This window comes from Pinus tabuliformis, chromosome X (assembly GCF_031772625.1).
Source record: "Pinus tabuliformis cultivar Carrire ecotype Pingquan chromosome X, CPIR1, whole genome shotgun sequence".
In the NCBI taxonomy this organism is placed as follows: domain Eukaryota; kingdom Viridiplantae; phylum Streptophyta; class Pinopsida; order Pinales; family Pinaceae; genus Pinus; species Pinus tabuliformis.
In genome coordinates this window covers 693,404,566-693,420,852 of record NC_142308.1, presented here as the reverse complement: position 1 = coordinate 693,420,852, position 16,287 = coordinate 693,404,566, and the positions used below count along the sequence as shown (strand labels likewise).

The following is a 16,287-nucleotide window of genomic DNA, read 5'->3' as shown; positions in this document are numbered from 1 at the left end:
ACACCATCAAGTCGCGCCTCTTCGATCTGATATGCACTTGCAACACTGATATGGATTTCTTGGCTAGAAATCCACCTAGGTAGAAACTCCCTCTACCTTGGTTTTTACCCATTAGGTATTGTTCTGTCTCAGCAACAACAATACCCCACAAGCTTCACTCCTCGAAATCCGCCACAACTTCCAATGCCCTAACAACTGAAGGACTGAGCCTCTAGGCTCTACAAAATCTCGGCTCTGGCTGAAATGTTCCCCTAGCAAAATCCGTCAACCCTCCTAGTCATTGTGTGGCTCTTCGTGAGCCTTTTTTGCCCTCCTCAGCCTTTGCGTTGACCTCTCTCTGGCCCGAATTGATGACGTAGTCCCTCTACGTCAACCATTCTCCACCGCTTTCTACTACGAATAACTTCTATCACTCCGGACAGTTGTTTTTGTTCCAAATTCTCTGCTTTAGCTAGTGCCTTCATATCTCTTGTGATCTGCAGCCATGCTCTGATACCATGTTGAAATTTCTAATTATTACCCATTAGAAATTTTATATGTATTCTGTGGTTTATTTCTCTTGCTTTTTAATTACGAACAAGTTAATTAAACATATAAATATTGAAATAAACACAATACAGTCTCAACCATCTACATATCAACAGCTGAAAGAAATAGAAAACATACAAGTGACACCGTTATTTTTGGACAACTCGTCCCTAGAAAAACCCAACTTGGGAAAACTAGTGCAACAATTCTGAGGGTTATTTTATTATACAGTCTTTCTAAGTACAACTGGGTGCCAAAATGGCTCACCCGACAGAGAAAATAATCCGGCAGCAATACCTCTCTATTTAGAAACAGATATTCGGAAATTCTACCCCAAGAAACCCTCTCCAGCACAATCTGAAGCTTAGCGTCAACCCTCCTCGCCTCTGCGTCAATATAAAACCCTCTACGTTAGCCTGAAACCCTCTTTGTCCACCTTCTAAGGATCTGCACAACCTCTATGGTCCTCTACATCACTCCTGTAGCCTCTGTGTGGATGGCGCAAACCCTTTTGGCTTCTTCATAGTCCCTTATACCTCTGCGTGGCTCCTCTGGCTTATCGTCTACCTCTCTCTACTTCTGTCTTGGTCTCTCTACACTATATCTGCCTCTCTATCTCATACTCATTGCCCCTCGCTGCAACTGATCACTGATTCGGTTTCTCTTAGAAAATCCCGCTCTAGAAAATCGAATGACTGATCACTCTGGTGTGTTCTCCAACTAACCCTCAAGTCTCCTCTTATACTTTTCATGTTGGTCCTTCAACGGCCGAGATTACATCTCTAATCAATGGAAAATATTAGATTTGGCTTGATCCATGTCTTTTAGAACCTTCTAACCAAGTTTTATATTAATACCCATTAATATTTTATTTTTTCTAAGTTTAGACTTAGGAAATCCATTAAAAATAGTAATTATTTTAATATCTCCTAAATTGGGTAGAATCTGCCCAAACCATTTCTGGGTCCTGGAGATCTCATGTGCTTTATCCTCTCCACCAATATTCATGCCTACATCACATCTGATGCTACCCCAAATCAATATGAATGGACCTGAGACATCAGATGCCTTAGCTATGTTGGGAACGATTGTTCTCAATGTTGTGCATGATGGGCATGGATAAAGGGAGTTCTCTTAACCTTGACCTTGGTATCTAGTAACTATGTAACTATGATTATGATTAGGTTGATGCTTATATATGTATACATGTAGGTGTGTATGTGTGTCATGTTGGATAGGGTCGTCATGGATCATGACTATTAACGCTAACATTTATGTGTATATATATGTATGTATGCATATCGTTGTCTGACAGGATCATGATCATTTATGCTAATGTTTACGTATATGTATGTATGTATCCATGTATCTATGTCATTATCTGACATGGTCATCAAGAATCATTCTTGTGGAGGAATGATTTGCTTACGCAAGCAGATGACATGAAGAGGTTCCTGGTCTTACTAGGAATCAATAGGGAGGAGTAGCCCTAAAAAATATATGAGGTCAGTATCATGTGTTTATGATTTGATATTATGTGATTATATTATGTCTATTCTATGGATAGGTAACTTGAGGGATACATTAGCAAAATGAAGACAGTGTGGTTTGTGACATGTTAGGATAAGCATGGATAAGACACTGGAAGCTAGTTTTCTTAGTAAGGACAATGTGATTTTGGATGTGTGGCACTAATGTTGTGCATATGGTGTATATGTCATACATGTTGCATTGTGATGTTTTTTGCATGCGATGTGGTGTATATTTAGTGTGTGTACATGTTGTTTATGCAATGTTATGTACAAGATGGTATATATAGTGTTGTGTGAATGTTGCATATATAGTGTTGTGTACAAATGATGCTATGTACATGTTGGATATGCAGTCCTATGTACATGTGGTGTTTCGTGCATGTTGTACATGTGGTGCTATGTTGTTGTGTGCATGAGTGTACAAGTGGTGATGTGTGCATGTGGTGTTGTGTACATGTTGTACAATTGAAATTATGTGCAGGTGGTGTTATGTACATGTCGTGCATGTGGCGTTGTGTACATGTGGTTTCACGTACATGTCATGTATGTGGTAATGTGTACATGTGGTATTGTGTGCACATTGTATAGGTGGTGTGGTGTATATATGGCGTTGTGTATACGTTGTGCAAGTTGTGCTTTGTACAAGTGGTCATGTGTACGTGTTGTACATATGGTAGTAGTGTACATGTGGGATTGAGTGCATGGCATACATGTTGTATTTCGTGCATGTGGTATTATGTATGTGTATTGTGTAGTTGTGGTGTCATGACATGCGTACTTGTTGTGTTGTACTCTGTGTGAGTACATGTATCGTGTGGCATTGTACATCGGGTACAAATGTATAAGTTGTGTTGTATATCGGGTGTATGTATATACATTTTGCAGTGTCACACGTTGTGTGCAGGTGTATGTCTTGTGATGTACATTATGTATGTATACGTGTTGTTTTGTGTCATACACCGGACGTAGGTGCATGTATTGTGTTGTGTTGTGCACTGGGTGTAGGTGTATGCGTTGTATGTCAGGTGTGAATGCATGTATTGCATGGTGTGGTATGTCGTGTGTGGTTATATGTGTGGGATGCACACTATGTGTGTGTGCACATGGTTGAGGAAAATTCATTGGGTTTTGTTGGGTGTGGCAATTGATTCGGTGTGCGTACAAAAATAACAAAGGTAGATGTAAGGATCGATGAAGGAAAAGTATCATTATTGTATGTAAGTTTTATTATGCATGTGATCTATGGTTCTGGTTTATGATGATTACATGTGATTTATGATTATGGTTTATGATGGTTACATGTGATTGTGATGTTGATTTATGATGGTTGTGTTTGAGCTAACCTAATGTGATATGTTTATACATGATGATTTGGTCAAAGATGCTAGTTTGACTTGTTGTGGCAGGAAGTAATAGGATTGAAAGTATACCTTATTGACGAGCTACCAATGAGGTATGATTTGAAGTTATTTCAATTTATTTTGAATCTAATGGAAGTTATGTGATTGGTACAAGAAGCATGAAATGCCCGGTTGGGTGGTTGAAACTGACTACAAGAATTAACAGTGTCGGCAGAAGGAATTGGAAAATACAATAGTATATCGGTAAAGAACTTCAGGAGCAGGGCCATTATGGGATACTGGTACCCAATAGTGTCCATTGATTTCCATGAGAATCCTATGACCTGTATGATGGTTTTAAGGCAGGGATATGCCTTGGTTTTTGTATCTTCCGATGCGAGGAAGGCTTGCCAAGGGATGGACTTCCCGGGATGGGAGTGGCAACAGAACTTGGAAGGTGAGTGACTACATGGAAGGGGTGATCGGATTCCCGAGGGAATGTCTAGCAGAGAAGGGAAGGTCATGGATATATTTGATTTGGTCATTGTCATTTCCATATGGAATCAGATGCACATTGGGAGTGTGCCCTAGAACAATGAGTTGGTAATTGTTCGCTAAGAGGACAAGTGGCACAAGATTGTAGTGCTAGACATTAGATGCAACTTTGAATGTGGTAGTGGATTATGGAGTTCCTGGGAAGGATGTGAATCCTCGTATTACTTTGATGGTGGAGGTGTGAGCCTCTGGATTCCCTTGTTGCGGATGTAGGCATCATATACTTATTTGTTGGTTTAGCAAATGTGCATATGTGTATATGTGGTTATTGTAAATATCGTAATGAGTTGTGTTATAAAGCTCCAGTATGCGGTATGGTTGTTAGTTGGTCATGTTGTCATGATGTTTTTCTTTGAGAAGGCCATTCATTATAAATATTGCAATTAGATTTGTTATAAAGCTCCATGGGCAGTATGTTTTGTTTTCAGCGGCCTTGTTGGTTATAGATGTCATTGAACACTGAGGATGGTGTTCCCCCAAGGGGGAGGGTTTTGTAAAAACCCTGGTTAAAAAACCCATGTAAAAACATATAAGACCATGGTTGACAGGACATGTATTCCAAGTTGAATGTTGGGCAAGACATCTTAGGGGGTGTTCAATTGGTTGTTTATGGCTAAAGGAAATTAGCAAAAGCAATGGTTAAGGCTTTGGAAAGGCAAAATGGAAATTTTGGCACATTTATTTATGAAAATAATGGAAATTAGGAGAAAAGGAAGGTGAAAGGTCACAAGTTTCATGTGAGGAGGAAAATAATGGAAAATGAAGAAAATAGAGTATCATTTATAAAAAGTCTTATGAGGATCAGTGGGCAGGGTTTGATCAATTCAGTTTTGGATCTCTCTCATTATTCTCTCTCTCTCACTCTTGGACACTTAGAGTTTTCTTGGACCACTTTGGCATTGGAGCAAGAAAGGAAAAGAAGGAAAGTGGACGAAAAGATCAAGCAGGGAAAGACAAGATCAAGCATCTATAGCAGGCTTCATTGCAAGTATCGACTTGCATGTGCATTTTCCTTGCTAGATTTGGCACGCATGGGATTTCATGTGTTTCTTTTCTACCATGGCATGGGTTTTGCCACGTGTGAATATATTTTCAACCTAGCCTTACCATTTCTTGATAACTTTGATGAGATGGGTTCTCTCATTCGGTTTATGTCGGATGGTTGGATTGTATTCAAAGTTGAGTGGGGTGGATCTCCGAATTGACAAACACATGGTCTAGTGGTCCCTAAACCGGACTGTGGATCATGAAGCCACTGGCCTAGTAACCCCTGAACCAGATTATGGGTTGTGGTAAAGCCAAATTGTGTGCCTTGATGAACGTAGGAATCCTTTTCGTTGAATGGCAAGATTTACGATAAAGCCAAGAGGTGGATTTTCTCTCCGTTGGGCCTAGTGAGCCTAGGATGGGATACATGGTAAATCCTAGAGAGTATGTCTTGGAGTAGGGCCTAGTGATCCATAGATCAGACTGTGGATGCACAGTAAATCTTGAGAGACTACTAGGCACTCAAATTCCTCACGATGTAGGTGGAGAACTCCGGTGGCATCCATGTTGATTGGTGTTTTGGTGTGTTCTATGAATCCCACATTCATTCTTGGAATATGGTTGAAGAGAGACTAGGATCAACCAATCTATGGTCAGGTGGAACATGGTAGTCCCATATCTAGTTGGTTCATTGCATTCATTAACAAGATATTCATTCCCTTGATTTTCATGTGTAAATGTATTGATGTATATGTGGATTTTGATGGTTGATATGTTTATGGTATTTATGTTCGTATTATGTTGGTTATATGTGTATTTTATGAAAACAACTATGTATGACTCTCAATAGGTTTTTACTTGTACATGAATGGATAATGTGTCTATGACCTAATAGATGACAATGCAACAATTGACATGAGGGAACAAAGCTTCATAGCAATTCTCAGATAAGTATGAGATCCCTACACTTAATTCTGTTGTTTACACCTGTAGGTTACATGTTGATGATATGTTTAACGAAATGTCTATCATGGCTAGTAGGGGTCTGGTTATGGTCTTGTTCATTTTATTGCTTTTGCATCATTTTTTCCCTGTATTTTTAATGATTGTAAGATATCACTCCATTCTAGGCAGTGGCCTAGGCTCTAGGCTTGAAAAAGTGGCTTAAATCGCTGGGTCATTGGCATGAAACTGGAAATTTTGGTCCCCGGTCGATGGCAGGAAAGCTTGTGAGAGTGACTTTTGGGTTGTTGGTAACTCCCTTTCCCATAGAATGAGAGCAACTATGGCGTAAGAGATCCAGAACATCAGTGGGACCCAGGGACAGGCTGCCTAAGTGGCTCACTTGTCTTTTGAGGGTTTTGTTGATGATGTTGGATGATTGTGTGTGATTTTCCGTCGATTCCACTTCCTTAACGTCACATAGGAGGTTGAATCTGATCATAGTAGCCTCTCGTCTAATGTTAAATCCGGTTGGTATGGTTACTTGGGTGGATGTGGGAGGAGGGTGTTACATTCAATTCTACTGGTTCAAACCAAATTTAATGTTGTGTAGATGGGCAGAAAGGTGTGTGGCAGGTAAGGTTTTAAATTTTTTGATATCACTCTCTTGCATACTTATATTTCATTCTTTCGTGGTCCTTATTTTTCAAAATTGGAACTTTGAATAACCTCTTTTTTTTTTTCCTTTTGAGATCATTGAAAAATCTATAATTAGATATTCACTTAAATATGGAATTTTCAAGTCTGAATAGTGAAGTTTCTGTTGCTAAGGTGAAAATGGGTAGCAATATTTATAGAAGTTAAAGTATTAAACCATCATCCCAAGAGCTAGCTTGAAGTGTACACTAGAATTTGGATCACATGGCATCATTCCTCACTCAAGGGGAATATAGTAGGAGATATCATCTAAATTGGTGCCATTGTTAGGGAGATCGATTTCCATCGTAGGAAGGAGTGAAAGTGAATGATAGTATTGTTATTCATGACATAGGAGGAAATATTATTTTATAATACTTTTAGATGTTTAATAAATATATTTTTAAGGAAATAAGTTTCTTTAGGTCACCTAGAGACTTCAATTACATCAAGTTGGAGGATAGTGGAAGACATAGAAATTCCTATTTTGATAAAAGAATTGATAGAAACTTATTTAAACATGGATAAGTATTTCACACATAAAGAAATCATATTTTTGAATCATAATTTCTTTAACATGGAACCGACTTTCTAGATTTGCAGTAGGTCCAAGCTAGATTCAAGTCAACGGATATGGTTCATTGTGGAAGATAGATTGATATATGTTTAACAGATATTTAGTGGTTAAGCGTCAACTTGCTTCATTAATTTAAGACATGACTGAGAGTTTGGTTTTATTAATGAGGATGATGGGGGTAAGTTTATCGATGTAAATTTACTACCTCCTTGTTAATTTACTATCGCCCCACAGCTAAATTTCTGGATCTGGGCCACTGTCATCTGTAGGATGCCTCGATTGTGACCTAGAGTGGGCAATTGCAGGGGACGACCAAGAAGAGCCCCAACGGATTCATCCTCCAGCGACTTGAATCATCCTCCAAGGAGAGGCCTCTCTTCTCGCAGTAGAAGAGGAAGGTCTCGAGCCTCTGACTCTCGACCCAGTCCAATTCCTGCCATAGGCTCCGCCATATTCACCTTTGACAGTGCTCTAAACAGGCCCAGGATCACAGCCTATTTTATAGTGGCTTTTCAGGAGGAAAGTTTAGCTGTTGACTTAAGGACTCAGGCAGAAAATTCGAGGGCAATCCAGGACCCCTCTTCTTCTTTTCAGCTGGCTACGGAGAACACTCCTCAACGGGAAACAAACAAGCAAAGGAGCAGTGCGCGGGAGGCGATGATGGTAGATCTGGGTCCTGATGCTCAGAATGTGACACAGTTAGAGGAACCTCCTGATATGGGCTGGTGTCGAATTACTGAAGAGCCCATTGATGAGTAGAAAGGCCATCCATGCTTCTCTTTTTGTAGAATGCCCCTCTCCACTGGGCAAGGTTGTAAGGCGACTCGGTCATGGGTTTCTGGTATTGTCTTGTGTTTCAGTGATCATTCCCCTCTGGTCTTTTTTGAGTTTTTTTATTTGTCTCATGTTTCAGAGATTATTCCCCTATGCGGGAAACAAAAATAGACATTTTTCAAATATGCCTGTTTTGGATAGAGCTGCCTCCCGCAGGAGCAGAGTGCTTGACCACGGTCATGATGTAAGTTTACTATCTACTTGTTAATATAATAGATATAGCTTTACGTAGAAAAAATAAATAAATGTGCCGGTCGATGTGAATATGCTTGTTAGTAAATACATGAAAGAAAGATATGGAGATACAAGAATTTGATTCTTATCTAGAATGATTGCTAAAGGATAATCTCCCAATGCTGAATTATGTACCATATGATTCTTTAGAACCTCCTATGGCGAACTAAGAATGCACCTCCATTTCCTTAGCTAGTTTGGGTGATTTCCATAAAGCATATGCTTTTGTCCTATTGTTGGTAAAAAGAGCAAGACTCTGATCATTTTGTTTTAAATGTGTTTGTTAGTTTAAAACAGTAAAAGTAACGAGGCCCCGAGAATTTGGTTTTAAATGCATTTGTTAGTTTTAAATGTGCTTGGTTTGTTGACTTTGAAATTAAAATTTGTAATTAGGTCAACGCCATTTTGGAAGTAAGAATGCATTGAAAATTGTCGTGGTCTAATTGTTCTATGTTTTGGATGTTTTGCGGGCATATCTTTTTCTCAAATTTGTCTGAAATGTGACAAGAATTTGTTAGAGTCACGGGTTTGAGCTGTAAACTCTACACAATCCAAGTGCCCCATGTGTTTTCCAGGACGTTGAATCCATTTATTAATTCAAAAGTGCATTTTAAATAATAAAAAGTCATTCCAGCTAAAAAATCCAAAGTATAAAATAGCTAGACAATGCCTTTAGAACTCCAAAACATAGAATAGCTGAACAATGCCTTTAAAATTTATAAGTTATTAAAAAAAGCTTTGTGTTAATAAGTGAAATTAAGGTTTTTCTCAGTTTGATTGATTGTGTGCGTTTGAGATTACTTGAACTTGCCATCTGGTGAAAAGTGACTCGGGAGACACCTTTGGCAAAGTTTTAACAAATCTAGTCGTGACCTGTAGAGCCTTGTCATTTGTTTCATGCTTGAGATCAAAACCTTCGCATGCCTCTTGTATATTTCTTATGAAGTTTTGGGTGATTGTATCTAGCATAGACATTGGAGTGTGCTTGTGATTATCTCTACCAATATCATACAACCCTAAAACTGCATAAGTTTGTTGGTTTGGTTTGTATCTTGTTTTTGTTTGATTAGATTAAGAGAACATTTGCATTTTAGAAGCAATATAGCATACAAGAAATTGAGTGCCTCTTGAGAGGTTTCATTGTTGTAAATATCTTCTTTTGTGGGTTGCATAAGAATTGTTCTGACATATATGGGATGGTTATTAAGAGAGTGCGAGGTCGTTGTGTTATTATACAATGTTGAATATGCAAAATATCTCTTCCTCCCTCTATATAGTTTCCGTTGAAAGAGAAAGTTGTGTTATTTGCATTCATTATTTTCTTCATTCTGGATTGGAAAGTGTCTTCACCCCAAGAGATTGCACAAGCAACCCCAAAGCCTCCTTCAAGTGGACATAAAGATCGAAAATTAGCATAGCTCCCAAGAGACCATGGTAAAAACCCCGAACAAGTGAAGTCCCACCTCCAAGTGACTCAATATTGTGACTCTAGTTAAGAGTTGAAGAAGTCAAAAGTAACCACTAATTAGATATCAAATTGTGTTATAACCAGGCCACTAATTAGGTATCATTCATAAACTTTCGTATTGTGAAAAAATCCATTTATACTAAAATTCAAAATTTTCATATTGTGAAAAAAATCCATTTATAATAAAATTCAAAATTCAAAATTCAAAATTCTAATCATATTGTGTATTCATAAATAAATGATTGAAATTCAAAATTCTAATCATTTATTAAAAAATGCACTTGAAATTCAAATTTGATTAAAAAATGCATTTTGTATTCATAAATAAATAAATGATTGAAATTTAAAGTGGTGTAATTGTTTAAATGCAATTCTATATCAGATAATGCATTCACTATTAAGCAAAGTTTCGTTTCGGAGGATAATGCATTCACTATTATATTAAGCAAAGTTTCGTTTCGGAGGTTATACATCTGTAGAGTTTCGAAAATTGGAAATTATGAATTGCGGAAAGAGAATGAGTCGAACCGGGTCTGTTTCGGAGGTTATTATACATTTCGAAAATTATTATAAATTGCGAGAGGGGTGCGTCTGCCGGGAGTCGAACCCGGGTCTATTGCTTGGAAGGCAATTATCCTAACCGTTGGACTACAAACGCTAGACACGAAAGATGGAAGTACTAAAGATGAACACTGGCAGATATATACATAGACGATTCGCCGGTGGGAAAAGTAATAAAATTCCGTCCATCCTGTAAACAAATAAAAGGAAATCACAATGGGAGTGGTGGTGGAAATGTCGTCCAATCGAATCGGAGGACTCCACTCACTCACTTACGGTTGACGTGATGGGGTATGTGGGCAACGGAGGGCGTGACGTGGACGTTCCAATTCCTTCCCACATGCATAACGCGAAAGATATACAAGCCGTTTAAATACGAATTCCACCACACTTGCTATTGTCTCTTCGTAGACATCCGATAAAATTGGAACGATACAGAGAAGATTAGCATGGCCCCTGCGCAAGGATGACACGCACAAATCGAGAAATGGTCCAAATTTTTATCATCTTTCCGGCTTTCACAGTTTCCGCTTAAATTTGCAATTAATTTCTTTTCCCGCTACAATTTTTCCCATTTTTGTTCCCCGCCACAAAATTTGCAATTAATTTCTTTTCTCGCTACAATTCTTTTCATTTTTGTTCCCCGCCACGAAATTTGCAATTAATTTCTTTTCCCGCTACAATTCTTTTCATTTTTGTTCCCCGCCACGATATTTGCAATTAATTTCTTTTCCCGCTACAATTTTTTTCATTTTTGTTCCCAGTTGTCGCTGGGATCTGCACTTTTCATCTTTGTTTCACAACTTAAAATGGCGTCACTATGTCAATTTTCCATTTTCTTTTGAGCAAGCCATTAGTGTGAGAGATGGTAACTCTTGTCAAAATGCATCTATCTCTATATATTGGATGGGTTCCTGTGGTGACATAAATGATTTTTCATTAGAAATTGGCAAGAATAATGTTGAAGGTTTTTTCTTTCAATGAGATATAATCAATTCACGAAACAAGAAAAAAGCCAATGCGATATAGGGAGATCATTCAGACTGGATTGTATTTCAAAATTTCTAATTTTTGAACCAATACCCCTAACAAATGAGAAGACACATCACACGAAGTTAGACGCATTGTGTGTAATTGGAAACTTGCGAGGAAATAAAATTGTTGTCGTTAGATATAGTAGACAAGCATGCATGAAAGGCGTATACTTTTCATAAATGGTGAGAATAAATATATTTATCAAATGGAAATATTATGAGAAACCTTGACATCTAAAGTTTGTAGATGAGTATAAAAATACTTAACAAGGATTCAGTGAAAATTTGAGGAAAATAGAGCATCCATTGCATCTTTATTATACTAAATTCTCGTGCACGTGCAATTTGAAAGGTGCGGGGATGCTTTAGATCCATTAGCAATGCAAGAGCAAATAGTGCGAAACATGAATGTTAAACAACAAAATAAATCAATCAATTATGATTGGATCTTTGTTGTGTTGAAAGGTGCTTTCTACATCCTAGTATGAGGGAGATGTGTAATTCCTTCCGTGCTCAACACGGAGTTCACATGCAACATCTACAAAATATTTCAATTTTAGTCATAAATATAACATTTTGATGTCCACCTTAAGGGAAATAATTCTCTCTCCCCTCCCCCCCACCCCGCCCCTCTCTCTCTCTCTCTCTCTCAAGTAGAGAGATGATTATTAACATCCATTGAGACCATAATTGCTTTATCAGGCTTTAAGAACGCTGAGGGATTACTTGGGTTTCTTTAGAATTTATTTTTTGTGCTCAAAAAACATTAACAAAAGCATTTCTAAACCACCATACTTTTGACAACTTTGAAGATTAGGAAGGTCGATATTGTGACAAATATTTTGAAATTGTAATCGAATGTAGGTATACACATGATACTTTAAGAGAGTGCTTTTAATCTTCAACCCTCCTAATGTTACAAAAATGATGGATTCATTCATTCTGTGGCATTTTACGATTCCTCCTTAATGTTTTGTATTTGATATTTTACTAACAATGACATGATATCCATTCTATTAACGAGCTTATAAGGATGATTTCATGGTCGCACCAAAGGCAAGCAATCCCAAATAAGCTACCAAAACAACAACAACAACAAAAGGCAATGAGGTTAAGCAATCAAAATAAAGTACTAGAGCCAACCACTAATGATATGTTCAATCATGAGATGTTGAATTTTATTGCTTAATGTCCCATTAATGCACTCAATTTAAACAAAAAGTAATTGAATGGGAAGTCTTATTCAAATATGTGTTCATAAAGGATTTTAATTCTTATTGGTGTCGTAATGAATAATTTATGCAACAATTCTATGCTTGTTACATTTCCTTCCCATTGAATGAAGAAACTAGGATCAACGTGCAGTCATTCAAAATTCTACCTAATCGAAGAAATACATAATGCAAAGGAAGAGTAGCTTATCTACCCATGGAGACATATTGGAGCACCCATCTAAAGGGAATCAAAGAGATGGAAACAAAATAGAAAGCAAGAAACCTTCAAATGACCACAGTTTGTAGGTGGATTTTTTAGGAAAACCATTGGGAAAGTGGCTTGTTCTTACTAAATCAATGTAGTGACTGTGCAGGGGAAGTTTGGACTTAGAAAAAATATATGTGAAGGACCAACGTTACCAACTTAACCAGAACTACGACCTCAAAACAAGAACTCTAGCCCTAGAAACCCATGTTTTTGCATAAAAAAACATGAAACATGCACCCCAAAATGAAAAGGTTGTGATCCAACATCACCCTTTTTCCACTTTGGAGTTAAAAATACAACATTAATCCACCATGACATCAAAAACCAAATCTCATGTCTATGAAAGACATGTAAAAAACATTTTGAAATGCAAAAGTAGTAAAGCAACATCAACTCTTTTTTAGTGTTAAAATTGCCACAATTTTCAACCATGGCATTGAATGACAAACATCATGACTATGAAAAACTTTTAAATTCAACACCTAAATTAGATAGCAGTTCTACTATGAGTAATTTTTTTTTTAAGGTTCGAATTTATAGCTCATTTGAAATCCCACCCTAGAACAACTTGACCCAATTTTCAATGAACCATTAAAATTGCAACATTTTTTTAACTTTGTTCTATAAAACTATCCAATGTGAACTAAATCATAAAATACCCATTTTTCCGAAAAAAAACAAAAAAACATAACACAAATTTTTGAAAATTTTAATTTTTTTAAAAGAAAATTCATATTAATTAGTTTTTAAAAAATGCTAATTTTGAACAAGAAAAAAAATCAATAAAAAATGATTTAAAAAAAAAAAAAAAAAAACAATTTATGGAAAATTTTGATAATAAAATACATTAATCTAAAAAGGGCAAAAAAACAATAGTTAAAAAATCTATATTGAAAAAATAAAAATATAGTTAAAAAAACTAAAGTATACCATAAAAATAAAAAATAATGATTAAAAAAATGTAAGGTAGGTTAGGAAGAACATATACTAAAGCATGTCGGCTAGGGAAACAAGAGATCAAAGAGCTTAGAGAAGAACCCAATAAAACAAAAGTTGCATGGCTTCAAGAGAATAGATGTTATTAAAACACTAAACCTAATTGTAATAATTTATTATAGATATGTAATAATAAAAGATGATATATTATTTTTGTTATTCTAATTATGATTAACAGTTTAATGCTTCATAAATGTAAAAATACTAATCAATGTATTATAACATTAATAGGGAACCTTTGAGAAATAATATACTATGTGTAGGAACATTAGTAAATTATAAATGTTAAAATTATAATAGAATATATTAGTTAATATTCAGTGACCTTTAATTAATGTATTATATAAGAAATAATGAACTTTTAAAAAGTAATACACAATATATAGAGATATATGTATGTTAATGACTTTTAAAATGCTAATATAGTATATTAATTAAAAGTATAATAAGATGTATAAATCAATACTTAGAAATGCCCCTAAGGGATGTAGTTCGATTAGTGATCATCGTATTAGACGTTGTGCAAATTCGAGGTTCAAATCCCTTGATTTATCGTGTAGACTATGTGTGGGGGTGTGTACAGGTTCATTTAGAGGTATAGTGGTAGTAGTCAAAATCGACCATGCGTCATGTGAGTAGGAGCCTAGCCCAATTTTTATTCCTCTAGACAAAAAAAAAAAAATTATTTAGAATAGAATATAAGTTAATGTATAAGGGCCTACTACAATTACTTGATCAAAAAAATAAAAAAGAGACAAGGGAACCTACAAGGGGAAACCTAAAGAGAAAGCTTAAGGAAAAAAGAAGTTCAGGGAAAGGGGAGACAATAGAAAGAAAGTTAAGGGATAGTAAGGCAGTGGATGAATAGATAATGACAAAAAGACGGAAAGAGAAGGGGGGAAACAAGGAGAAAGAAAAATGCAAGGGAAGGGGAGGAAATGTAAAAGGAGTGGATACTAGAAGAGAGGGAGGGGGAGAGGGAGGAAAGAACAAAGGGGAATGAATGAAAGAAATTTGAAGACAATCGAAGAGAGTAAAGGAGAGAAAGGAAAATAAAAGGAGAAGGAATAAGGTAAGGATAGAAATGCATAAAGGTGGGAAAGGTGACACAAGGCAAGGAGGAAAAGAGGAAATGGGTGGAATCCTAGGAGGAAAGGACAAGAGATGAGGCATAGGAAAGAGATGAAAGGAGGAGAGGAGGGGGGAAAGGAGGAGGGAGGAAGGGGTAATGCAATCAGAGAGAGTCAGGGGGAGGGAAGGAAGAGGGGGGCAATGGGAAGAAGAAACCAACCACCACAACTGGCTTGGCTTGGATTTCCTTTCGAGGCCCTGTCGAAGTTAATTTTTATGAAGTACACTTGGGTGGGGGGAGGGTAGAAGGAAGGGCTAGAAGGGAAGAAATTAGGGACAGAGGGAGTCTACCATAAGGAATAGGGGGAGAGACCCATTTTGGTTAGAATGATTTTTTCAGGTTGATTGCATTCCCAATATTTGGAGGACCAAGGAAGAGAAGAAATTGTTTCCCTTATTTTATTTAGGATAGCTTGCCAAATAAAATTTATGGAGGCCCTGATATTCTTAAATGTTTGTTTATTACGCTCCTTCCAAATATCCCATAGGATGAATCCTGGGATTAGTTTCCATGCTCTGTTGACAATGGTATTAGTAAAAGGGGAGTCACACCATAATTGTAGAGTGGAGAGGACATTATTTTTTATTGTGTTAGTTTGTCATAAGAGCATAGCAAGGTTGTCCTAGATAGAAGTAGAGAAACTACAACTATTGAGAAGATGATTGACATTTTCTAAATTGGAGAGACAAAGAAGGAATATTAAGGGCCCCCCAAAACCATGACTTTGAAGCTTGTCCCATGTCAAAGGTTTTCTCCATAATAGAAGCCATAAAAAAGAGTGATTTTGGATCAGTGTTTGAGATTTCATATTTTATACCATTTTCCTAAATCACACACCTCAAAGGAGCTTGTTGATTTTTGTAATCAGGCTAGGATTAAGAGAGATCTAATTGTACCCTATAATCCACAACAAAATGTTGTGGCAGAATGAAAGAACAAGTCCATTAAAGAATCTGTCAAGGCCATGATGCATGATTTGGACTTGTCATTTTTCTTATCGGGGGAGGCATTGCAAATAGATGTGTACATTCAAAATGTAAGTCCTCATAATTTTTTTTAAGGTATGACTCTTGAAGGAGAATTCTCTAAAATGAAACCAGAGGTTGGTCACATGAGGATCTTTGGTTGTCTTGTATATAGTCATGTTCCTAAGTATAAGAGGAACAAGTTTGAGCCTTTATGAAGGAAAGGCATATTTTTTGGATAGAACAAATCATCGAAGGCCTACATAATATACATTCTAGAGCAAGAAAGAATTGAGTTTAGCCAAGGTGTCATCTTCGATGAGAAAGTGGTATATTGGACGTCTAAGGAAGTCTCCATAGATTGCGTGGATGAAGTGAAGCAGGAGACCTCAAGGAAGGAGCATTATCGTTCTATAGAATATAA

The 16,287-nt window shown here is 36.8% G+C and overlaps 2 non-coding genes across 2 annotated transcripts; one reads left to right on the top strand and one right to left on the bottom strand.

Moving 5' to 3' along the window:
• Window positions 1-10,279: 10,279 nt before the first annotated feature.
• Window positions 10,280-10,351, bottom strand: TRNAG-UCC (transfer RNA glycine (anticodon UCC)). The gene has a single exon. It is a non-coding gene; the product is annotated as a tRNA-Gly (tRNA).
• Window positions 10,352-10,653: 302 nt separating this feature from the next.
• Window positions 10,654-10,756, top strand: LOC149141872 (U6 spliceosomal RNA). The gene has a single exon (XR_016265416.1). It is a non-coding gene; the product is annotated as a U6 spliceosomal RNA (small nuclear RNA).
• Window positions 10,757-16,287: the final 5,531 nt, after the last annotated feature.